Genomic DNA, 26169 nt, shown 5'->3' on the forward strand with positions numbered 1-26169 from the left:
GGGCCTCACAGCAACAGGGGCCTCACAGCAACAGGGGCCTCACAGCAGCAGGGGCCTCACAGCAACAGGGGCCTCACAGCAGCAGGGCCTCACAGCAACAGGGCCTCACAGCAGCAGGGGCCTCACAGCAACAGGGCCTCACAGCAACAGGGCCTCACAGCAGCAGGGGCCTCACAGCAGCAGGGGCCTCACAGCAGCAGGGGCCTCACAGCAACAGGGCCTCACAGCAGCAGGGGCCTCACAGCAACAGGGCCTCACAGCAGCAGGGGCCTCACAGCAGCAGGGCCTCACAGCAACAGGGCCTCACAGCAGCAGGGGCCTCACAGCAGCAGGGGCCTCACAGCAGCAGGGGCCTCACAGCAACAGGGCCTCACAGCAGCAGGGGCCTCACAGCAACAGGGCCTCACAGCAGCAGGGGCCTCACAGCAGCAGGGGCCTCACAGCAGCAGGGGCCTCACAGCAACAGGGCCTCACAGCAACAGGGCCTCACAGCAACAGGGCCTCACAGCAGCAGGGGCCTCACAGCAACAGGGCCTCACAGCAGCAGGGGCCTCACAGCAGCAGGGCCTCACAGCAACAGGGCAGCAGGGGCCTCACAGCAGCAGGGGCCTCACAGCAGCAGGGGCCTCACAGCAGCAGGGCCTCACAGCAGCAGGGCCTCACAGCAGCAGGGGCCTCACAGCAACAGGGGCCTCACAGCAGCAGGGGCCTCACAGCAGCAGGGGCCTCACAGCAACAGGGCCTCACAGCAGCAGGGGCCTCACAGCAGCAGGGGCCTCACAGCAGCAGGGCCTCACAGCAACAGGGGCCTCACAGCAGCAGGGGCCTCACAGCAACAGGGCCTCACAGCAGCAGGGGCCTCACAGCAGCAGGGGCCTCACAGCAGCAGGGCCTCACAGCAACAGGGGCCTCACAGCAGCAGGGCCTCACAGCAGCAGGGGCCTCACAGCAGCAGGGGCCTCACAGCAGCAGGGGCCTCACAGCAACAGGGCCTCACAGCAACAGGGGCCTCACAGCAGCAGGGCCTCACAGCAGCAGGGGCCTCACAGCAGCAGGGCCTCACAGCAACAGGGCCTCACAGCAGCAGGGGCCTCACAGCAGCAGGGGCCTCACAGCAGCAGGGGCCTCACAGCAACAGGGCCTCACAGCAGCAGGGGCCTCACAGCAACAGGGGCCTCACAGCAGCAGGGCCTCACAGCAGCAGGGGCCTCACAGCAACAGGGCCTCACAGCAGCAGGGGCCTCACAGCAGCAGGGCCTCACAGCAGCAGGGGCCTCACAGCAGCAGGGCCTCACAGCAACAGGGGCCTCACAGCAACAGGGGCCTCACTGCAGCAGGGGCCTCACAGCAACAGGGGCCTCACAGCAGCAGGGCCTCACAGCAACAGGGCCTCACAGCAGCAGGGGCCTCACAGCAACAGGGGCCTCACAGCAACAGGGGCCTCACAGCAGCAGGGGCCTCACAGCAACAGGGGCCTCACAGCAGCAGGGCCTCACAGCAACAGGGCCTCACAGCAGCAGGGGCCTCACAGCAACAGGGCCTCACAGCAACAGGGCCTCACAGCAGCAGGGGCCTCACAGCAGCAGGGGCCTCACAGCAGCAGGGGCCTCACAGCAACAGGGCCTCACAGCAGCAGGGGCCTCACAGCAGCAGGGCCTCACAGCAACAGGGCCTCACAGCAGCAGGGGCCTCACAGCAGCAGGGGCCTCACAGCAGCAGGGGCCTCACAGCAACAGGGCCTCACAGCAGCAGGGGCCTCACAGCAGCAGGGCCTCACAGCAGCAGGGGCCTCACAGCAGCAGGGGCCTCACAGCAGCAGGGCCTCACAGCAGCAGGGCCTCACAGCAGCAGGGGCCTCACAGCAGCAGGGGCCTCACAGCAGCAGGGCCTCACAGCAACAGGGCCTCACAGCAGCAGGGCCTCACAGCAGCAGGGGCCTCACAGCAACAGGGCCTCACAGCAACAGGGCCTCACAGCAGCAGGGGCCTCACAGCAGCAGGGGCCTCACAGCAGCAGGGCCTCACAGCAGCAGGGGCCTCACAGCAGCAGGGCCTCACAGCAGCAGGGCCTCACAGCAGCAGGGGCCTCACAGCAACAGGGCCTCACAGCAACAGGGCCTCACAGCAGCAGGGGCCTCACAGCAACAGGGCCTCACAGCAACAGGGCCTCACAGCAGCAGGGGCCTCACAGCAACAGGGCCTCACAGCAGCAGGGGCCTCACAGCAGCAGGGCCTCACAGCAACAGGGCCTCACAGCAGCAGGGCCTCACAGCAGCAGGGGCCTCACAGCAGCAGGGGCCTCACAGCAGCAGGGGCCTCACAGCAGCAGGGCCTCACAGCAGCAGGGGCCTCACAGCAGCAGGGCCTCACAGCAGCAGGGGCCTCACAGCAGCAGGGGCCTCACAGCAGCAGGGCCTCACAGCAACAGGGCCTCACAGCAACAGGGCCTCACAGCAGCAGGGCCTCACAGCAGCAGGGGCCTTACAGCAACAGGGCCTCACAGCAACAGGGCCTCACAGCAGCAGGGGCCTCACAGCAGCAGGGGCCTCACAGCAGCAGGGGCCTCACAGCAGCAGGGCCTCACAGCAGCAGGGGCCTCACAGCAGCAGGGCCTCACAGCAGCAGGGCCTCACAGCAGCAGGGCCTCACAGCAGCAGGGGCCTCACAGCAACAGGGCCTCACAGCAACAGGGCCTCACAGCAGCAGGGGCCTCACAGCAACAGGGCCTCACAGCAGCAGGGGCCTCACAGCAGCAGGGCCTCACAGCAGCAGGGCCTCACAGCAGCAGGGGCCTCACAGCAACAGAGCAGCAGGGGCCTCACAGCAGCAGGGCCTCACAGCAACAGGGCCTCACAGCAACAGGGCCTCACAGCAGCAGGGCCTCACAGCAGCAGGGGCCTCACAGCAACAGGGCCTCACAGCAACAGGGCCTCACAGCAGCAGGGGCCTCACAGCAACAGGGCCTCACAGCAGCAGGGCCTCACAGCAGCAGGGCCTCACAGCAGCAGGGCAGCAGGGGCCTCACAGCAGCAGGGGCCTCACAGCAACAGGGCCTCACAGCAACAGGGCCTCACAGCAACAGGGCCTCACAGCAACAGGGGCCTCACAGCAGCAGGGGCCTCACAGCAACAGGGGCCTCACAGCAGCAGGGCCTCACAGCAACAGGGCCTCACAGCAGCAGGGCCTCACAGCAACAGGGGCCTCACAGCAGCAGGGGCCTCACAGCAGCAGGGGCCTCACAGCAGCAGGGGCCTCACAGCAACAGGGGCCTCACAGCAACAGGGCCTCACAGCAACAGGGCCTCACAGCAGCAGGGGCCTCACAGCAGCAGGGGCCTCACAGCAGCAGGGCCTCACAGCAGCAGGGCCTCACAGCAGCAGGGGCCTCACAGCAGCAGGGGCCTCACAGCAACAGGGCCTCACAGCAGCAGGGGCCTCACAGCAGCAGGGCCTCACACCAACAGGGCCTCACAGCAGCAGGGGCCTCACAGCAACAGGGGCCTCACAGCAACAGGGCCTCACAGCAGCAGGGCCTCACAGCAACAGGGGCCTCACAGCAGCAGGGGCCTCACAGCAGCAGGGGCCTCACAGCAACAGGGCCTCACAGCAGCAGGGCCTCACAGCAACAGGGCCTCACAGCAGCAGGGGCCTCACAGCAACAGGGGCCTCACAGCAACAGGGCCTCACAGCAGCAGGGCCTCACAGCAACAGGGGCCTCACAGCAGCAGGGGCCTCACAGCAGCAGGGGCCTCACAGCAGCAGGGGCCTCACAGCAACAGGGGCCTCACAGCAACAGGGCCTCACAGCAGCAGGGGCCTCACAGCAGCAGGGGCCTCACAGCAGCAGGGCCTCACAGCAACAGGGCCTCACAGCAACAGGGCCTCACAGCAGCAGGGGCCTCACAGCAGCAGGGGCCTCACAGCAGCAGGGGCCTCACAGCAGCAGGGCCTCACAGCAACAGGGCCTCACAGCAGCAGGGCCTCACAGCAACAGGGCCTCACAGCAGCAGGGGCCTCACAGCAGCAGGGGCCTCACAGCAACAGGGGCCTCACAGCAGCAGGGGCCTCACAGCAGCAGGGGCCTCACAGCAGCAGGGCCTCACAGCAACAGGGCCTCACAGCAGCAGGGCCTCACAGCAGCAGGGGCCTCACAGCAGCAGGGGCCTCACAGCAGCAGGGCCTCACAGCAGCAGGGCCTCACAGCAGCAGGGGCCTCACAGCAACAGGGCCTCACAGCAACAGTGCCTCACAGCAACAGGGCCTCACAGCAGCAGGGGCCTCACAGCAGCAGGGCCTCACAGCAACAGGGCCTCACAGCAGCAGGGGCCACACAGCAGCAGGGGCCTCACAGCAGCAGGGGCCTCACAGCAGCAGGGCCTCACAGCAACAGGGGCCTCACAGCAGCAGGGCCTCACAGCAACAGGGGCCTCACAGCAGCAGGGCCTCACAGCAACAGGGGCCTCACAGCAACAGGGCCTCACAGCAACAGGGCCTCACAGCAGCAGGGGCCTCACAGCAGCAGGGGCCTCACAGCAGCAGGGCCTCACAGCAGCAGGGGCCTCACAGCAACAGGGCCTCACAGCAGCAGGGGCCTCACAGCAGCAGGGCCTCACAGCAACAGGGGCCTCACAGCAGCAGGGGCCTCACAGCAGCAGGGGCCACACAGCAGCAGGGGCCTCACAGCAACAGGGCCTCACAGCAGCAGGGGCCTCACAGCAGCAGGGGCCTCACAGCAGCAGGGCCTCACAGCAACAGGGGCCTCACAGCAGCAGGGCCTCACAGCAACAGGGGCCTCACAGCAGCAGGGCCTCACAGCAACAGGGGCCTCACAGCAACAGGGCCTCACAGCAACAGGGCCTCACAGCAGCAGGGGCCTCACAGCAGCAGGGGCCTCACAGCAGCAGGGCCTCACAGCAGCAGGGGCCTCACAGCAACAGGGCCTCACAGCAGCAGGGGCCTCACAGCAGCAGGGCCTCACAGCAACAGGGGCCTCACAGCAGCAGGGGCCTCACAGCAGCAGGGCCTCACAGCAGCAGGGCCTCACAGCAGCAGGGCCTCACAGCAACAGGGCCTCACAGCAGCAGGGGCCTCACAGCAGCAGGGGCCTCACAGCAGCAGGGCCTCACAGCAACAGGGCCTCACAGCAGCAGGGCCTCACAGCAGCAGGGGCCTCACAGCAGCAGGGGCCTCACAGCAACAGGGACTCACAGCAGCAGGGGCCTCACAGCAGCAGGGCCTCACAGCAACAGGGGCCTCACAGCAGCAGGGCCTCACAGCAACAGGGGCCTCACAGCAGCAGGGCCTCACAGCAACAGGGGCCTCACAGCAACAGGGCCTCACAGCAACAGGGCCTCACAGCAGCAGGGGCCTCACAGCAGCAGGGCCTCACAGCAGCAGGGCCTCACAGCAGCAGGGGCCTCACAGCAGCAGGGCCTCACAGCAACAGGGCCTCACAGCAGCAGGGGCCTCACAGCAGCAGGGCCTCACAGCAGCAGGGGCCTCACAGCAGCAGGGCCTCACAGCAACAGGGGCCTCACAGCAGCAGGGCCTCACAGCAGCAGTGGCCTCACAGCAGCAGGGGCCTCACAGCAGCAGGGGCCTCACAGCAGCAGGGGCCTCACAGCAACAGGGCCTCACAGCAGCAGGGGCCTCACAGCAGCAGGGGCCTCACAGCAGCAGGGCCTCACAGCAACAGGGGCCTCACAGCAGCAGGGCCTCACAGCAGCAGGGCCTCACAGCAGCAGGGGCCTCACAGCAGCAGGGCCTCACAGCAACAGGGCCTCACAGCAACAGGGCCTCACAGCAGCAGGGGCCTCACAGCAGCAGGGCCTCACAGCAGCAGGGGCCTCACAGCAGCAGGGCCTCACAGCAGCAGGGCCTCACAGCAACAGGGCCTCACAGAAGCAGGGGCCTCACAGCAGCAGGGCCTCACAGCAGCAGGGGCCTCACAGCAGCAGGGGCCTCACAGCAGCAGGGCCTCACAGCAGCAGGGGCCTCACAGCAGCAGGGGCCTCACAGCAGCAGGGCCTCACAGCAGCAGGGGCCTCACAGCAGCAGGGGCCTCACAGCAGCAGGGCCTCACAGCAACAGGGGCCTCACAGCAACAGGGCCTCACAGCAACAGGGCCTCACAGCAGCAGGGCCTCACAGCAGCAGGGGCCTCACAGCAGCAGGGCCTCACAGCAACAGGGCCTCACAGCAACAGGGCCTCACAGCAGCAGGGCCTCACAGCAGCAGGGCCTCACAGCAACAGGGCCTCACAGCAACAGGGCCTCACAGTAGCAGGGGCCTCACAGCAGCAGGGCCTCACAGCAGCAGGGGCCTCACAGCAGCAGGGCCTCACAGCAGCAGGGCCTCACAGCAACAGGGTCTCACAGCAGCAGGGGCCTCACAGCAGCAGGGCCTCACAGCAGCAGGGGCCTCACAGCAGCAGGGCCTCACAGCAGAAGGGCCTCACAGCTCTAAAGTACGTTCTAAAGTACGTTCTAAAGTACAGTCTAAAGTACATTCTAAAGTAGAGTCTAAAGTACATTTTAAAGTACATTCTAAAGTACATGCTAAAGTACATTCTAAAGTACGTTCTAAAGTACATTCTAAAGTACATTATAAAGTATACAGTCTAAAGTACATTCTAAAGTAGAGTCTAAAGTACATTTTAAAGTACATTCTAAAGTACATTCTAAAGTACAGTCTAAAGTATGTTATAAAGTACAGTCTAAAGTACATTCTAAAGTACAGTCTAAAGTACGTTCTAAAGTACAGTCTAAAGTACATTCTAAAGTACAGTCTAAAGTACATTCTAAAGTACATTCTAAAGTACAGTCTAAAGTACATTCTAAAGTACGATCTAAAGTACAGTCTAAAGTACAGTCTAAAGTGCATTCTTAAGTGCATTCTTTAAAGTACATTCTAAAGTACAGTCTAAAGTACATTCTAATATACATTCTAAAGTACAGTCTAAAGTACGTTCTAAAGTACAGTCTAAAGTACATTCTAAAGTACAGTGTTAAGTACAGTCTAAAGTACATTCTAAAGTACATTCTAAAGTACAGTCTAAAGTACATTCTAAAGTACGTTCTAAAGTACGTTCTAAAGTACGATCTAAAGTACAGTCTAAAGTACAGTCTAAAGTGCATTCTTAAGTGCATTCTTTAAAGTACATTCTAAAGTACATTATAAAGTATACAGTCTAAAGTACATTCTAAAGTAGATTCTAAAGTACATTTTAAAGTAGATTCTAAAGTACATTCTAAAGTACATTCTAAAGTACATTCTAAAGTACAGTCTAAAGTACGTTATAAAGTACAGTCTAAAGTACATTCTAAAGTACAGTCTAAAGTACGTTCTAAAGTACATTCTAAAGTACATTCTAAAGTACAGTCTAAAGTACGTTATAAAGTACATTCTAAAGTACGTTCTAAAGTACAGTCTGAAGTACATTCTAAAGTACATTCTAAAGTACATTATAAAGTACAGTCTAAAGTACGTTCTAAAGTACATTCTAAAGTACAGTCTAAAGTACATTCCAAAGTACATTCTAAAGTACAGTCTAAAGTACATTCTAAAGTACATTATAAAGTATACAGTCTAAAGTACATTCTAAAGTACGTTCTAAAGTAAGTTCTAAAGTACGATCTAAAGTACATTCTAAAGTACAGTTTAAAGTACGTTCTCAAGTACATTCTAAAGTACAGTCTAAAGTACGTTCTAAAGTACATTCTAAAGTACGTTCTTAAGTACATTCTAAAGTACAGTTTAAAGTACGTTCTAAAGTACATTCTAAAGAACGTTCTAAAGTACAGTCTGAAGTACATTCTAAAGTACATTCTAAAGTACATTATAAAGTATACAGTCTAAAGTACATTCTAAAGTAGAGTCTAAAGTACATTTTAAAGTACATTCTAAAGTACATGCTAAAGTACATTCTAAAGTACGTTCTAAAGTACATTCTAAAGTACATTATAAAGTATACAGTCTAAAGTACATTCTAAAGTAGAGTCTAAAGTACATTTTAAAGTACATTCTAAAGTACATTCTAAAGTACATTCTAAAGTACAGTCTAAAGTATGTTATAAAGTACAGTCTAAAGTACATTCTAAAGTACAGTCTAAAGTACGTTCTAAAGTACAGTCTAAAGTACATTCTAAAGTACAGTCTAAAGTACATTCTAAAGTACATTCTAAAGTACAGTCTAAAGTACATTCTAAAGTACGATCTAAAGTACAGTCTAAAGTACAGTCTAAAGTGCATTCTTAAGTGCATTCTTTAAAGTACATTCTAAAGTACAGTCTAAAGTACATTCTAATATACATTCTAAAGTACAGTCTAAAGTACGTTCTAAAGTACAGTCTAAAGTACATTCTAAAGTACAGTGTTAAGTACAGTCTAAAGTACATTCTAAAGTACATTCTAAAGTACAGTCTAAAGTACATTCTAAAGTACGTTCTAAAGTACGTTCTAAAGTACGATCTAAAGTACAGTCTAAAGTACAGTCTAAAGTGCATTCTTAAGTGCATTCTTTAAAGTACATTCTAAAGTACATTATAAAGTATACAGTCTAAAGTACATTCTAAAGTACGTTCTAAAGTACGTTCTAAAGTACGATCTAAAGTACATTCTAAAGTACAGTTTAAAGTACGTTCTAAAGTACATTCTAAAGTACAGTCTAAAGTACGTTCTAAAGTACATTCTAAAGTACGTTCTAAAGTACATTCTAAAGTACAGTTTAAAGTACGTTCTAAAGTACATTCTAAAGAACGTTCTAAAGTACAGTCTGAAGTACATTCTAAAGTACATTCTAAAGTACATTATAAAGTATACAGTCTAAAGTACATTCTAAAGTAGAGTCTAAAGTACATTTTAAAGTACATTCTAAAGTACATTCTAAAGTACATTCTAAAGTACGTTCTAAAGTACATTCTAAAGTACATTATAAAGTATACAGTCTAAAGTACATTCTAAAGTAGAGTCTAAAGTACATTTTAAAGTACATTCTAAAGTACATTCTAAAGTACATTCTAAAGTACAGTCTAAAGTATGTTATAAAGTACAGTCTAAAGTACATTCTAAAGTACAGTCTAAAGTACGTTCTAATGTACAGTCTAAAGTACATTCTAAAGTACAGTCTAAAGTACAGTCTAAAGTACATTCTAAAGTACATTCTAAAGTACAGTCTAAAGTACATTCTAAAGTACGTTCTAAAGTACGTTCTAAAGTACGATCTAAAGTACAGTCTAAAGTACAGTCTAAAGTGCATTCTTAAGTGCATTCTTTAAAGTACATTCTAAAGTACAGTCTAAAGTACATTCTAATATACATTCTAAAGTACAGTCTAAAGTACGTTCTAAAGTACAGTCTAAAGTACATTCTAAAGTACAGTGTTAAGTACAGTCTAAAGTACATTCTAAAGTACATTCTAAAGTACATTCTAAAGTACAGTCTAAAGTACATTCTAAAGTACGTTCTAAAGTACGTTCTAAAGTACGATCTAAAGTACAGTCTAAAGTACAGTCTAAAGTGCATTCTTAAGTGCATTCTTTAAAGTACATTCTAAAGAACAGTCTAAAGTACGTTCTAAAGTACATTCTAAAGTACATTCTAAAGTACAGTCTAAAGTACGTTATAAAGTACATTCTAAAGTACGTTCTAAAGTACAGTCTGAAGTACATTCTAAAGTACATTCTAAAGTACATTATAAAGTACAGTCTAAAGTACGTTCTAAAGTACATTCTAAAGTACAGTCTAAAGTACATTCCAAAGTACATTCTAAAGTACAGTCTAAAGTACATTCTAAAGTACATTATAAAGTATACAGTCTAAATTACATTCTAAAGTACGTTCTAAAGTACGTTCTAAAGTACGATCTAAAGTACATTCTAAAGTACAGTCTAAAGTGCATTCTTAAGTGCATTCTTTAAAGTACATTCTAAAGTACAGTCTAAAGTACGTTCTAATATACATTCTAAAGTACAGTCTAAAGTACGTTCTAAAGTACATTCTAAAGTACGTTCTAAAGTACATTCTAAAGTACAGTCTAAATTACGTTCTAAAGTACATTCTAAAGTACGTTCTAAAGTACAGTCTGAAGTACATTCTAAAGTACATTCTAAAGTACATTATAAAGTACAGTCTAAAGTACGTTCTAAAGTACAGTCTAAAGTACATTCTAAAGTACAGTCTAAAGTACGTTCTAAAGTACAGTCTAAAGTACATTCTAAAGTACAGTCTAAAGTACAGTCTAAAGTACATTCTAAAGTACGTTCTAAAGTACGTTCTAAAGTACGATCTAAAGTACAGTCTAAAGTACAGTCTAAAGTACGTTCTAAAGTACAGTCTAAAGTACATTCTAAAGTACAGTCTAAAGTACGTTCTAAAGTACAGTCTAAAGTACATTCTAAAGTACAGTCTAAAGTACGTTCTAAAGTACATTCTAAAGTACATTCTAAAGTACAGTCTAAAGTACGTTCTAAAGTACAGTCTAAAGTACATTCTAAAGTACATTCTAAATTACAGTCTAAAGTACATTCTAAAGTACATTCTAAAGTACATTCTAAAGTACAGTCTAAAGTACATTCTAAAGTACAGTCTAAAGTACGTTCTAAAGTACATTCTAAAGTACATTCTAAAGTACAGTCTAAAGTACGTTCTAAAGTACAGTCTAAAGTACATTCTAAAGTACATTCTAAAGTAAATTCTAAAGTACGTTCTAAAGTACGTTCTAAAGTACATTCCAAAGTACATTCTAAAGTACAGTCTAAAGTACGTTCTAAAGTACATTCTAAAGTACGTTCTAAAGTACAGTCTGAAGTACATTCTAAAGTACATTCTAAAGTACATTATAAAGTATACAGTCTAAAGTACATTCTAAAGTACGTTCTAAAGTACGTTCTAAAGTACGATCTCAAGTACAGTCTAAAGTACAGTCTAAAGTGCATTCTTAAGTGCATTCTTTAAAGTACATTCTAAAGTACAGTCTAAAGTACGTTCTAATATACATTCTAAAGTACAGTCTAAAGTACATTCTAAAGTACATTCTAAAGTACATTCTAAAGTACATTCTAAAGTACAGTCTAAAGCACGTTCTAAAGTACATTCTAAAGTACGTTCTAAAGTACAATCTGAAGTACATTCTGAAGTACATTCTAAAGTACATTCTAAAGTACAGTCCAAAGTACGTTCTAAAGAACATTCTGAAGTACATTCTAAAGTACATTCTAATATACATTCTAAAGTACAGTCTAAAGTACGTTCTAAAGTACAGTCTAAAGTACATTCTAAAGTACAGTGTTAAGTACAGTCTAAAGTACATTCTAAAGTACATTCTAAAGTACAGTCTAAAGTACATTCTAAAGTACGTTCTAAAGTACGTTCTAAAGTACGATCTAAAGTACAGTCTAAAGTACAGTCTAAAGTGCATTCTTAAGTGCATTCTTTAAAGTACATTCTAAAGTACAGTCTAAAGTACGTTCTAAAGTACGTTCTAAAGTACGTTCTAAAGTACGATCTAAAGTACATTCTAAAGTACAGTTTAAAGTACGTTCTAAAGTACATTCTAAAGTACAGTCTAAAGTACGTTCTAAAGTACATTCTAAAGTACGTTCTAAAGTACATTCTAAAGTACAGTTTAAAGTACGTTCTAAAGTACATTCTAAAGAACGTTCTAAAGTACAGTCTGAAGTACATTCTAAAGTACATTCTAAAGTACATTATAAAGTATACAGTCTAAAGTACATTCTAAAGTACAGTCTAAAGTACATTATAAAGTATACAGTCTAAAGTACATTCTAAAGTACATTCTAAAGTACAGTCTAAAGTACATTCTAAAGTACAGTCTAAAGTACGTTCTAAAGTACATTCTAAAGTACATTCTAAAGTACAGTCTAAAGTACGTTCTAAAGTACATTCTAAAGTACATTCTAAAGTACAGTCTAAAGTACGTTCTAAAGTACATACTAAAGTACATTCTAAAGTACAGTCTAAAGTACATTCTAAAGCACATTCAAAAGTACATTCTAAAGTACAGTCTAAAGTACATTCTAAAGTACATTCTAAAGTACATTCTAAAGTACAGTCTAAAGTACATTCTAAAGCACATTCTAAAGTACATTCTAAAGTACGTTCTAAAGTACATTCTAAAGTAAATTATAAAGTATACAGTCTAAAGTACATTCTAAAGTACAGTCTAAAGTACGTTCTAAAGTACATTCTAAAGTACATTCTAAAGTACATTCTAAAGTACATTCTAAAGTACAGTCTAAAGTGCATTCTTAAGTGCATTCTTTAAAGTACATTCTAAAGTACAGTCTAAAGTACGTTCTAAAGTACATTCTAAAGTACGTTCTAAAGTACATTCTAAAGTACGTTCTAAAGTACAGTCTGAAGTACATTCTAAAGTACATTCTAAAGTACATTATAAAGTATACAGTCTAAAGTACATTCTAAAGTAGAGTCTAAAGTACATTTTAAAGTACATTCTAAAGTACATTCTAAAGTACATTCTAAAGTACGTTCTAAAGTACATTCTAAAGTACATTATAAAGTATAGAGTCTAAAGTACATTCTAAAGTAGAGTCTAAAGTACATTTTAAAGTACATTCTAAAGTACATTCTAAAGTACATTCTAAAGTACAGTCTAAAGTACATTCTAAAGTACATTCTAAAGTACAGTCTAAAGTACATTATAAAGTATACAGTCTAAAGTACATTCTAAAGTACAGTCTAAAGTACATTCTAAAGTACAGTCTAAAGTACGTTCTAAAGTACATTCTAAAGTACATTCTAAAGTACAGTCTAAAGTACGTTCTAAAGTACATTCTAAAGTACATTCTAAAGTACAGTCTAAAGTACGTTCTAAGGTACATTCTAAAGTACATTCTAAAGTACAGTCTAAAGTACATTCTAAAGCACATTCAAAAGTACAGTCTAAAGTACAGTCTAAAGTACTTTCTAAAGTACATTCTAAAGTACAGTCTAAAGTACATTCTAAAGTACATTCAAAAGTATATTCTAAAGTACGTTCTAAAGTACATTTCAAAGTACGTTCTAAAGTACATTCTAAAGTACATTCTAAAGTACGTTCTAAAGTACGTTCTAAAGTACATTTCAAAGTACATTCTAAAGTACATTCTAAAGTACATTCCAAAGTACATTTAAAGTACAGTCTAAAGTACGTTCTAAAGTACATTCTAAGTAGTCTAAAGTACGTTCTAAAGTACAGTCTAAAGTACATTCTAAAGTACATTATAAAGTATACAGTCTAAAGTACATTCTAAAGTAGAGTCTAAAGTACAGTCTAAAGTACATTTTAAAGTACATTCTAAAGTACATTCTAAAGTACATTCTAAAGTACAGTTTAAAGTACGTTCTAAAGTACATTCTGAAGTACATTCTAAAGTACAGTCTAAAGTACATTCTAAAGTATACAGTCTAAAGTACATTCTAAAGTAGAGTCTAAAGTACATTTTAAAGTACATTCTAAAGTACATTCTAAAGTACATTCTAAAGTACATTCTAAAGTACGTTCTAAAGTACATTAAAAAGTATACAGTCTAAAGTACATTCTAAAGTAGAGTCTAAAGTACATTTTAAAGTACATTATGAAGTACATTCTAAAGTACATTCTAAAGTACAGTCTAAAGTACATTCTAAAGTACATTCTAAAGTACAGTCTAAAGTACATTATAAAGTATACAGTCTAAAGTACATTCTAAAGTACAGTCTAAAGTACATTCTAAAGTACAGTCTAAAGTACATTCTAAAGTACAGTCTAAAGTACATTCTAAAGAACGTTCTAAAGTACGTTCTAAAGTACGTTCTAAAGTACATTCTAAAGTACATTCTAAAGTACAGTCTAAAGTACGTTCTAAAGTACGTTCTAAAGTACATTCTAAAGTACAGTCTAAAGTACATTCTAAAGTACAGTCTAAAGTACATTCTAAAGTACAGTCTAAAGTACATTCTAAAGAACGTTCTAAAGTACGTTCTAAAGTACGTTCTAAAGTACATTCTAAAGTACATTCTAAAGTAAAGTCTAAAGTACGTTCTAAAGTACGTTCTAAAGTACATTCTAAAGTACAGTCTAAAGTACATTCTAAAGTACGTTCTAAAGTACAGTCTAAAGTACATTCTAAAGTACAGTCTAAAGTACAGTCTAAAGTACATTCTAAAGTACATTCTAAAGTACGTTCTAAAGTACGTTCTAAAGTACATTCTAAAGTACATTCTAAAGTACAGTCTAAAGTACGTTCTAAAGTACAGTCTAAAGTACATTCTAAAGTACATTCTAAAGTACAGTCTAAAGTACATTCTAAAGTACAGTCTAAAGTACAGTCTAAAGTACATTCTAAAGTACATTCTAAAGTACAGTCTAAAGTACATTCTAAAGTACAGTCTAAAGTACATTCTAAAGTACATTCTAAAGTACATTCTAAAGTACGTTCTAAAGTACATTCTAAAGTACATTCAAAAGTATATTCTAAAGTACGTTCTAAAGTACATTTCAAAGTACGTTCTAAAGTACATTCTAAAGTACATTCTAAAGTACGTTCTAAAGTACGTTCTAAAGTACATTTCAAAGTAAATTCTAAAGTACATTCTAAAGTACATTCCAAAGTACATTTAAAGTACAGTCTAAAGTACGTTCTAAAGTACATTCTAAAGTAGTCTAAAGTACGTTCTAAAGTACAGTCTAAAGTACATTCTAAAGTACATTATAAAGTATACAGTCTTAAGTACATTCTAAAGTAGAGTCTAAAGTACAGTCTAAAGTACATTTTAAAGTACATTCTAAAGTACATTCTAAAGTACATTCTAAAGTACAGTTTAAAGTACGTTCTAAAGTACATTCTGAAGTACATTCTAAAGTACAGTCTAAAGTACATTCTAAAGTACAGTCTAAAGTACAGTCTAAAGTACATTCTAAAGTACAGTCTAAAGTACATTCTAAAGAACGTTCTAAAGTACGTTCTAAAGTACGTTCTAAAGTACATTCTAAAGTACATTCTAAAGTACAGTCTAAAGTACGTTCTAAAGTACGTTCTAAAGTACATTCTAAAGTACAGTCTAAAGTACATTCTAAAGTACGTTCTAAAGTACAGTCTAAAGTACAGTCTAAAGTACATTCTAAAGTACATTCTAAAGTACATTCTAAAGTACAGTCTAAAGTGCATTCTTAAGTGCATTCTTTAAAGTACATTCTAAAGTACAGTCTAAAGTACAGTCTAAAGTACATTCTAAAGTACATTCTAAAGTACATTCTAAAGTACAGTCTAAAGTGCATTCTTAAGTGCATTCTTTAAAGTACATTCTAAAGTACAGTCTAAAGTACGTTCTAAAGTACATTCTAAAGTACGTTCTAAAGTACATTCTAAAGTACGTTCTAAAGTACATTCTGAAGTACATTCTAAAGTACATTCTAAAGTACATTATAAAGTATACAGTCTAAAGTACATTCTAAAGTAGAGTCTAAAGTACATTTTAAAGTACATTCTAAAGTACATTCTAAAGTACATTCTAAAGTACGTTCTAAAGTACATTCTAAAGTACATTCTAAAGTATACAGTCTAAAGTACATTCTAAAGTAGAGTCTAAAGTACATTTTAAAGTACATTCTAAAGTACATTCTAAAGTACATTCTAAAGTACAGTCTAAAGTACATTCTAAAGTACATTCTAAAGTACAGTCTAAAGTACATTATAAAGTATACAGTCTAAAGTACATTCTAAAGTACAGTCTAAAGTACATTCTAAAGTACAGTCTAAAGTACGTTCTAAAGTACATTCTAAAGTACATTCTAAAGTACAGTCTAAAGTACGTTCTAAAGTACATTCTAAAGTACATTCTAAAGTACAGTCTAAAGTACGTTCTAAAGTACATTCTAAAGTACATTCTAAAGTACAGTCTAAAGTACATTCTAAAGCACATTCAAAAGTACATTCTAAAGTACAGTCTAAAGTACATTCTAAAGTACATTCTAAAGTACATTCTAAAGTACAGTCTAAAGTACATTCTAAAGCACATTCTAAAGTACATTCTAAAGTACGTTCTAAAGTACATTCTAAAGTAAATTATAAAGTATACAGTCTAAAGTACATTCTAAAGTACAGTCTAAAGTACGTTCTAAAGTACATTCTAAAGTACATTCTAAAGTACATTCTAAAGTACAGTCTAAAGTGCATTCTTAAGTGCATTCTTTAAAGTACATTCTAAAGTACAGTCTAAAGTACGTTCTAAAGTACATTCTAAAGTACGTTCTAAAGTACATTCTAAAGTACGTTCTAAAGTACAGTCTGAAGTACATTCTAAAGTACATTCTAAAGTACATTATAAAGTATACAGTCTAAAGTACATTCTAAAGTACGTTCTAAAGTACAGTCTGAAGTACATTCTAAAGTACATTCTAAAGTACATTATAAAGTATACAGTCTAAAGTACATTCTAAAGTAGAGTCTAAAGTACATTTTAAAGTACATTCTAAAGTACATTCTAAAGTACATTCTAAAGTACGTTCTAAAGTACATTCTAAAGTACATTATAAAGTATACAGTCTAAAGTACATTCTAAAGTAGAGTCTAAAGTACATTTTAAAGTACATTCTAAAGTACATTCTAAAGTACATTCTAAAGTACAGTCTAAAGTACATTCTAAAGTACATTCTAAAGTACAGTCTAAAGTACATTATAAAGTATACAGTCTAAAGTACATTCTAAAGTACAGTCTAAAGTACATTCTAAAGTACAGTCTAAAGTACGTTCTAAAGTACATTCTAAAGTACATTCTAAAGTACAGTCTAAAGTACGTTCTAAAGTACATTCTAAAGTACATTCTAAAGTACAGTCTAAAGTACGTTCTAAGGTACATTCTAAAGTACATTCTAAAGTACAGTCTAAAGTACATTCTAAAGCACATTCAAAAGTACAGTCTAAAGTACAGTCTAAAGTACTTTCTAAAGTACATTCTAAAGTACAGTCTAAAGTACATTCTAAAGTACATTCAAAAGTATATTCTAAAGTACGTTCTAAAGTACATTTCAAAGTACGTTCTAAAGTACATTCTAAAGTACATTCTAAAGTACGTTCTAAAGTACGTTCTAAAGTACATTTCAAAGTACATTCTAAAGTACATTCTAAAGTACATTCCAAAGTACATTTAAAGTACAGTCTAAAGTACGTTCTAAAGTACATTCTAAGTAGTCTAAAGTACGTTCTAAAGTACAGTCTAAAGTACATTCTAAAGTACATTATAAAGTATACAGTCTAAAGTACATTCTAAAGTAGAGTCTAAAGTACAGTCTAAAGTACATTTTAAAGTACATTCTAAAGTACATTCTAAAGTACATTCTAAAGTACAGTTTAAAGTACGTTCTAAAGTACATTCTGAAGTACATTCTAAAGTACAGTCTAAAGTACATTCTAAAGTATACAGTCTAAAGTACATTCTAAAGTAGAGTCTAAAGTACATTTTAAAGTACATTCTAAAGTACATTCTAAAGTACATTCTAAAGTACATTCTAAAGTACGTTCTAAAGTACATTATAAAGTATACAGTCTAAAGTACATTCTAAAGTAGAGTCTAAAGTACATTTTAATGTACATTATGAAGTACATTCTAAAGTACATTCTAAAGTACAGTCTAAAGTACATTCTAAAGTACATTCTAAAGTACAGTCTAAAGTACATTATAAAGTATACAGTCTAAAGTACATTCTAAAGTACAGTCTAAAGTACATTCTAAAGTACAGTCTAAAGTACATTCTAAAGTACAGTCTAAAGTACATTCTAAAGAACGTTCTAAAGTACGTTCTAAAGTACGTTCTAAAGTACATTCTAAAGTACATTCTAAAGTACAGTCTAAAGTACGTTCTAAAGTACGTTCTAAAGTACATTCTAAAGTACAGTCTAAAGTACATTCTAAAGTACAGTCTAAAGTACAGTCTAAAGTACAGTCTAAAGTACATTCTAAAGAACGTTCTAAAGTACGTTCTAAAGTACGTTCTAAAGTACATTCTAAAGTACATTCTAAAGTACAGTCTAAAGTACGTTCTAAAGTACGTTCTAAAGTACATTCTAAAGTACAGTCTAAAGTACATTCTAAAGTACGTTCTAAAGTACAGTCTAAAGTACATTCTAAAGTACAGTCTAAAGTACAGTCTAAAGTACATTCTAAAGTACATTCTAAAGTACGTTCTAAAGTACGTTCTAAAGTACATTCTAAAGTACATTCTAAAGTACAGTCTAAAGTACGTTCTAAAGTACAGTCTAAAATACATTCTAAAGTACATTCTAAAGTACAGTCTAAAGTACATTCTAAAGTACATTCTAAAGTACAGTCTAAAGTACATTCTAAAGTACAGTCTAAAGTACATTCTAAAGTACATTCTAAAGTACATTCTAAAGTACGTTCTAAAGTACATTCTAAAGTACATTCAAAAGTATATTCTAAAGTACGTTCTAAAGTACATTTCAAAGTACGTTCTAAAGTACATTCTAAAGTACATTCTAAAGTACGTTCTAAAGTACGTTCTAAAGTACATTTCAAAGTAAATTCTAAAGTACATTCTAAAGTACATTCCAAAGTACATTTAAAGTACAGTCTAAAGTACGTTCTAAAGTACATTCTAAAGTAGTCTAAAGTACGTTCTAAAGTACAGTCTAAAGTACATTCTAAAGTACATTATAAAGTATACAGTCTAAAGTACATTCTAAAGTAGAGTCTAAAGTACAGTCTAAAGTACATTCTAAAGTACATTCTAAAGTACATTCTAAAGTACAGTCTAAAGTACATTCTAAAGTACATTCTAAAGTACAGTCTAAAGTACATTATAAAGTATACAGTCTAAAGTACATTCTAAAGTACAGTCTAAAGTACATTCTAAAGTACAGTCTAAAGTACGTTCTAAAGTACATTCTAAAGTACATTCTAAAGTACAGTCTAAAGTACGTTCTAAAGTACATTCTAAAGTACATTCTAAAGTACAGTCTAAAGTACGTTCTAAAGTACATTCTAAAGTACATTCTAAAGTACAGTCTAAAGTACATTCTAAAGCACATTCAAAAGTACATTCTAAAGTACAGTCTAAAGTACGTTCTAAAGTACATTCTAAAGTACATTCTAAAGTACAGTCTAAAGTACATTCTAAAGCACATTCTAAAGTACATTCTAAAGTACGTTCTAAAGTACATTCTAAAGTAAATTATAAAGTATACAGTCTAAAGTACATTCTAAAGTACAGTCTAAAGTACGTTCTAAAGTACATTCTAAAGTACATTCTAAAGTACATTCTAAAGTACAGTCTAAAGTGCATTCTTAAGTGCATTCTTTAAAGTACATTCTAAAGTACAGTCTAAAGTACGTTCTAAAGTACATTCTAAAGTACGTTCTAAAGTACATTCTAAAGTACGTTCTAAAGTACAGTCTGAAGTACATTCTAAAGTACATTCTAAAGTACATTATAAAGTATACAGTCTAAAGTACATTCTAAAGTAGAGTCTAAAGTACATTTTAAAGTACATTCTAAAGTACATTCTAAAGTACATTTTAAAGTACGTTCTAAAGTACATTCTAAAGTACATTATAAAGTATACAGTCTAAAGTACATTCTAAAGTAGAGTCTAAAGTACATTTTAAAGTACATTCTAAAGTACATTCTAAAGTACATTCTAAAGTACAGTCTAAAGTACATTCTAAAGTACATTCTAAAGTACAGTCTAAAGTACGTTCTAAAGTACATTCTAAAGTACAGTCTAAAGTACGTTCTAAAGTACATTCTAAAGTACATTCTAAAGTACAGTCTAAAGTACGTTCTAAAGTACATTCTAAAGTACGTTCTAAAGTACAGTCTGAAGTATATTCTAAAGTACATTCTAAAGTACATTATAAAGTATACAGTCTAAAGTATATTCTAAAGTAGAGTCTAAAGTACATTTTAAAGTACATTCTAAAGTACATTCTAAAGTACATTCTAAAGTACGTTCTAAAGTACATTCTAAAGTACATTATAAAGTATACAGCCTAAAGTACATTCTAAAGTAGAGTCTAAAGTACATTTTAAAGTACATTCTAAAGTACATTCTAAAGTACATTCTAAAGTACAGTCTAAAGTACATTCTAAAGTACATTCTAAAGTACATTATAAAGTATACAGTCTAAAGTACATTCTAAAGTAGAGTCTAAAGTACATTTTAAAGTACATTCTAAAGTACAGTCTAAAGTACGTTCTAAAGTACATTCTAAAGTACATTCTAAAGTACAGTCTAAAGTACGTTCTAAAGTACATTCTAAAGTACATTCTAAAGTACAGTCTAAAGTACATTCTAAAGTACATTCTAAAGTACAGTCTAAAGTACATTCTAAAGTACAGTCTAAAGTACAGTCTAAAGTACATTCTAAAGTACATTCTAAAGTACAGTCTAAAGTACATTCTAAAGTACGTTCTAAAGTACGTTCTAAAGTACGAGCTAAAGTACAGTCTAAAGTACAGTCTAAAGTACGGTCTAAAGTTCCTTTCTAAAGTACATTCTAAAGTACGATCTAAAGTACAGTCTAAAGTACAGTCTAAAGTACAGTCTAAAGTACGTTCTAAAGTACAGTCTAAAGTACAGTCTAAAGTACGTTCTAAAGTACAGTCTAAAGTACATTCTAAAGTTCATTCTAAAGTACGTTCTAAAGTACGTTCTAAAGTACATTTCAAACTACATTCTAAAGTACATTCTAAAGTACATTCTAAAGTACATTTAAAGTACGTTCTAAAGTACGTTCTAAAGTACATTCTAAAGTACAGTCTAAAGTACGTTCTAAAGTACAGTCTAAAGTACAGTCTAAAGTACATTTTAAAGTACATTCTAAAGTACATTCTAAAGTATATTCTAAAGTACATTCTAAAGTACATTCTAAAATACATTCTAAAGTACGTTCTGAAGTACGTTCTAAAGTGCAGTCTAAAGTACGTTCTAAAGTACATTCTAAAGTACATTCTAAAGTACGTTCTAAAGTACATTTCAAAGTACAGTCTAAAGTACATTCTGAAGTACATTCTAAAGTACATTCTAAAGTACAGTCTAAAGTACGTTCTAAAGTACAGTCTAAAGTACATTATAAAGTATACAGTCTAAAGTACATTCTAAAGTAGAGTCTAAAGTACATTCTAAAGTACAATTCTAAAGTACAGTTTAAAGTACGTTCTAAAGTACATTCTAAAGTACATTCTAAAGTACAGTCTAAAGTACGTTCTAAAGTACATTCTAAAGTACAGTCTAAAGTACGTTCTAAAGTACATTCTAAAGTACATTCTAAAGTACAGTCTAAAGTACGTTCTAAAGTACATTCTAAAGTACGTTCTAAAGTACATTCTAAAGTACGTTCTAAAGTACAGTCTGAAGTACATTCTAAAGTACATTCTAAAGTACATTATAAAGTATACAGTCTAAAGTACATTCTAAAGTAGAGTCTAAAGTACATTTTAAAGTACATTCTAAAGTACATTCTAAAGTACATTCTAAAGTACGTTCTAAAGTACATTCTAAAGTACATTCTAAAGTATACAGTCTAAAGTACATTCTAAAGTAGAGTCTAAAGTACATTTTAAAGTACATTCTAAAGTACATTCTAAAGTACATTCTAAAGTACAGTCTAAAGTACATTCTAAAGTACATTCTAAAGTACAGTCTAAAGTACATTATAAAGTATACAGTCTAAAGTACATTCTAAAGTACAGTCTAAAGTACATTCTAAAGTACAGTCTAAAGTACGTTCTAAAGTACATTCTAAAGTACATTCTAAAGTACAGTCTAAAGTACGTTCTAAAGTACATTCTAAAGTACATTCTAAAGTACAGTCTAAAGTACGTTCTAAAGTACATTCTAAAGTACATTCTAAAGTACAGTCTAAAGTACATTCTAAAGCACATTCAAAAGTACATTCTAAAGTACAGTCTAAAGTACATTCTAAAGTACATTCTAAAGTACATTCTAAAGTACAGTCTAAAGTACATTCTAAAGCACATTCTAAAGTACATTCTAAAGTACGTTCTAAAGTACATTCTAAAGTAAATTATAAAGTATACAGTCTAAAGTACATTCTAAAGTACAGTCTAAAGTACGTTCTAAAGTACATTCTAAAGTACATTCTAAAGTACATTCTAAAGTACAGTCTAAAGTGCATTCTTAAGTGCATTCTTTAAAGTACATTCTAAAGTACAGTCTAAAGTACGTTCTAAAGTACATTCTAAAGTACGTTCTAAAGTACATTCTAAAGTACGTTCTAAAGTACAGTCTGAAGTACATTCTAAAGTACATTCTAAAGTACATTATAAAGTATACAGTCTAAAGTACATTCTAAAGTACGTTCTAAAGTACAGTCTGAAGTACATTCTAAAGTACATTCTAAAGTACATTATAAAGTATACAGTCTAAAGTACATTCTAAAGTAGAGTCTAAAGTACATTTTAAAGTACATTCTAAAGTACATTCTAAAGTACATTCTAAAGTACGTTCTAAAGTACATTCTAAAGTACATTATAAAGTATACAGTCTAAAGTACATTCTAAAGTAGAGTCTAAAGTACATTTTAAAGTACATTCTAAAGTACATTCTAAAGTACATTCTAAAGTACAGTCTAAAGTACATTCTAAAGTACATTCTAAAGTACAGTCTAAAGTACATTATAAAGTATACAGTCTAAAGTACATTCTAAAGTACAGTCTAAAGTACATTCTAAAGTACAGTCTAAAGTACGTTCTAAAGTACATTCTAAAGTACATTCTAAAGTACAGTCTAAAGTACGTTCTAAAGTACATTCTAAAGTACATTCTAAAGTATAGTCTAAAGTACGTTCTAAGGTACATTCTAAAGTACATTCTAAAGTACAGTCTAAAGTACATTCTAAAGCACATTCAAAAGTACAGTCTAAAGTACAGTCTAAAGTACTTTCTAAAGTACATTCTAAAGTACAGTCTAAAGTACATTCTAAAGTACATTCAAAAGTATATTCTAAAGTACGTTCTAAAGTACATTTCAAAGTACGTTCTAAAGTACATTCTAAAGTACATTCTAAAGTACGTTCTAAAGTACGTTCTAAAGTACATTTCAAAGTACATTCTAAAGTACATTCTAAAGTACATTCCAAAGTACATTTAAAGTACAGTCTAAAGTACGTTCTAAAGTACATTCTAAGTAGTCTAAAGTACGTTCTAAAGTACAGTCTAAAGTACATTCTAAAGTACATTATAAAGTATACAGTCTAAAGTACATTCTAAAGTAGAGTCTAAAGTACAGTCTAAAGTACATTTTAAAGTACATTCTAAAGTACATTCTAAAGTACATTCTAAAGTACAGTTTAAAGTACGTTCTAAAGTACATTCTGAAGTACATTCTAAAGTACAGTCTAAAGTACATTCTAAAGTATACAGTCTAAAGTACATTCTAAAGTAGAGTCTAAAGTACATTTTAAAGTACATTCTAAAGTACATTCTAAAGTACATTCTAAAGTACATTCTAAAGTACGTTCTAAAGTACATTATAAAGTATACAGTCTAAAGTACATTCTAAAGTAGAGTCTAAAGTACATTTTAATGTACATTATGAAGTACATTCTAAAGTACATTCTAAAGTACAGTCTAAAGTACATTCTAAAGTACATTCTAAAGTACAGTCTAAAGTACATTATAAAGTATACAGTCTAAAGTACATTCTAAAGTACAGTCTAAAGTACATTCTAAAGTACAGTCTAAAGTACATTCTAAAGTACAGTCTAAAGTACATTCTAAAGAACGTTCTAAAGTACGTTCTAAAGTACGTTCTAAAGTACATTCTAAAGTACATTCTAAAGTACAGTCTAAAGTACGTTCTAAAGTACGTTCTAAAGTACATTCTAAAGTACAGTCTAAAGTACATTCTAAAGTACAGTCTAAAGTACAGTCTAAAGTACAGTCTAAAGTACATTCTAAAGAACGTTCTAAAGTACGTTCTAAAGTACGTTCTAAAGTACATTCTAAAGTACATTCTAAAGTACAGTCTAAAGTACGTTCTAAAGTACGTTCTAAAGTACATTCTAAAGTACAGTCTAAAGTACATTCTAAAGTACGTTCTAAAGTACAGTCTAAAGTACATTCTAAAGTACAGTCTAAAGTACAGTCTAAAGTACATTCTAAAGTACATTCTAAAGTACGTTCTAAAGTACGTTCTAAAGTACATTCTAAAGTACATTCTAAAGTACAGTCTAAAGTACGTTCTAAAGTACAGTCTAAAATACATTCTAAAGTACATTCTAAAGTACAGTCTAAAGTACATTCTAAAGTACATTCTAAAGTACAGTCTAAAGTACATTCTAAAGTACAGTCTAAAGTACATTCTAAAGTACATTCTAAAGTACATTCTAAAGTACGTTCTAAAGTACATTCTAAAGTACATTCAAAAGTATATTCTAAAGTACGTTCTAAAGTACATTTCAAAGTACGTTCTAAAGTACATTCTAAAGTACATTCTAAAGTACGTTCTAAAGTACGTTCTAAAGTACATTTCAAAGTAAATTCTAAAGTACATTCTAAAGTACATTCCAAAGTACATTTAAAGTACAGTCTAAAGTACGTTCTAAAGTACATTCTAAAGTAGTCTAAAGTACGTTCTAAAGTACAGTCTAAAGTACATTCTAAAGTACATTATAAAGTATACAGTCTAAAGTACATTCTAAAGTAGAGTCTAAAGTACAGTCTAAAGTACATTCTAAAGTACATTCTAAAGTACAGTCTAAAGTACGTTCTAAAGTACATTCTAAAGTACATTCTAAAGTACAGTCTAAAGTACGTTCTAAAGTACATTCTAAAGTACATTCTAAAGTACAGTCTAAAGTACGTTCTAAAGTACATTCTAAAGTACATTCTAAAGTACAGTCTAAAGTACATTCTAAAGCACATTCAAAAGTACATTCTAAAGTACAGTCTAAAGTACGTTCTAAAGTACATTCTAAAGTACATTCTAAAGTACAGTCTAAAGTACATTCTAAAGCACATTCTAAAGTACATTCTAAAGTACGTTCTAAAGTACATTCTAAAGTAAATTATAAAGTATACAGTCTAAAGTACATTCTAAAGTACAGTCTAAAGTACGTTCTAAAGTACATTCTAAAGTACATTCTAAAGTACATTCTAAAGTACAGTCTAAAGTGCATTCTTAAGTGCATTCTTTAAAGTACATTCTAAAGTACAGTCTAAAGTACGTTCTAAAGTACATTCTAAAGTACGTTCTAAAGTACATTCTAAAGTACGTTCTAAAGTACAGTCTGAAGTACATTCTAAAGTACATTCTAAAGTACATTATAAAGTATACAGTCTAAAGTACATTCTAAAGTAGAGTCTAAAGTACATTTTAAAGTACATTCTAAAGTACATTCTAAAGTACATTTTAAAGTACGTTCTAAAGTACATTCTAAAGTACATTATAAAGTATACAGTCTAAAGTACATTCTAAAGTAGAGTCTAAAGTACATTTTAAAGTACATTCTAAAGTACATTCTAAAGTACATTCTAAAGTACAGTCTAAAGTACATTCTAAAGTACATTCTAAAGTACAGTCTAAAGTACGTTCTAAAGTACATTCTAAAGTACAGTCTAAAGTACGTTCTAAAGTACATTCTAAAGTACATTCTAAAGTACAGTCTAAAGTACGTTCTAAAGTACATTCTAAAGTACGTTCTAAAGTACAGTCTGAAGTATATTCTAAAGTACATTCTAAAGTACATTATAAAGTATACAGTCTAAAGTATATTCTAAAGTAGAGTCTAAAGTACATTTTAAAGTACATTCTAAAGTACATTCTAAAGTACATTCTAAAGTACGTTCTAAAGTACATTCTAAAGTACATTATAAAGTATACAGCCTAAAGTACATTCTAAAGTAGAGTCTAAAGTACATTTTAAAGTACATTCTAAAGTACATTCTAAAGTACATTCTAAAGTACAGTCTAAAGTACATTCTAAAGTACATTCTAAAGTACATTATAAAGTATACAGTCTAAAGTACATTCTAAAGTAGAGTCTAAAGTACATTTTAAAGTACATTCTAAAGTACAGTCTAAAGTACGTTCTAAAGTACATTCTAAAGTACATTCTAAAGTACAGTCTAAAGTACGTTCTAAAGTACATTCTAAAGTACATTCTAAAGTACAGTCTAAAGTACATTCTAAAG

The sequence above is a fragment of the Eucyclogobius newberryi genome, unplaced genomic scaffold (assembly GCF_026437365.1).
Source record: "Eucyclogobius newberryi isolate DKJ021-1_F unplaced genomic scaffold, fEucNew1.0.hap1 SCAF_63, whole genome shotgun sequence".
Classification (NCBI taxonomy): domain Eukaryota; kingdom Metazoa; phylum Chordata; class Actinopteri; order Gobiiformes; family Gobiidae; genus Eucyclogobius; species Eucyclogobius newberryi.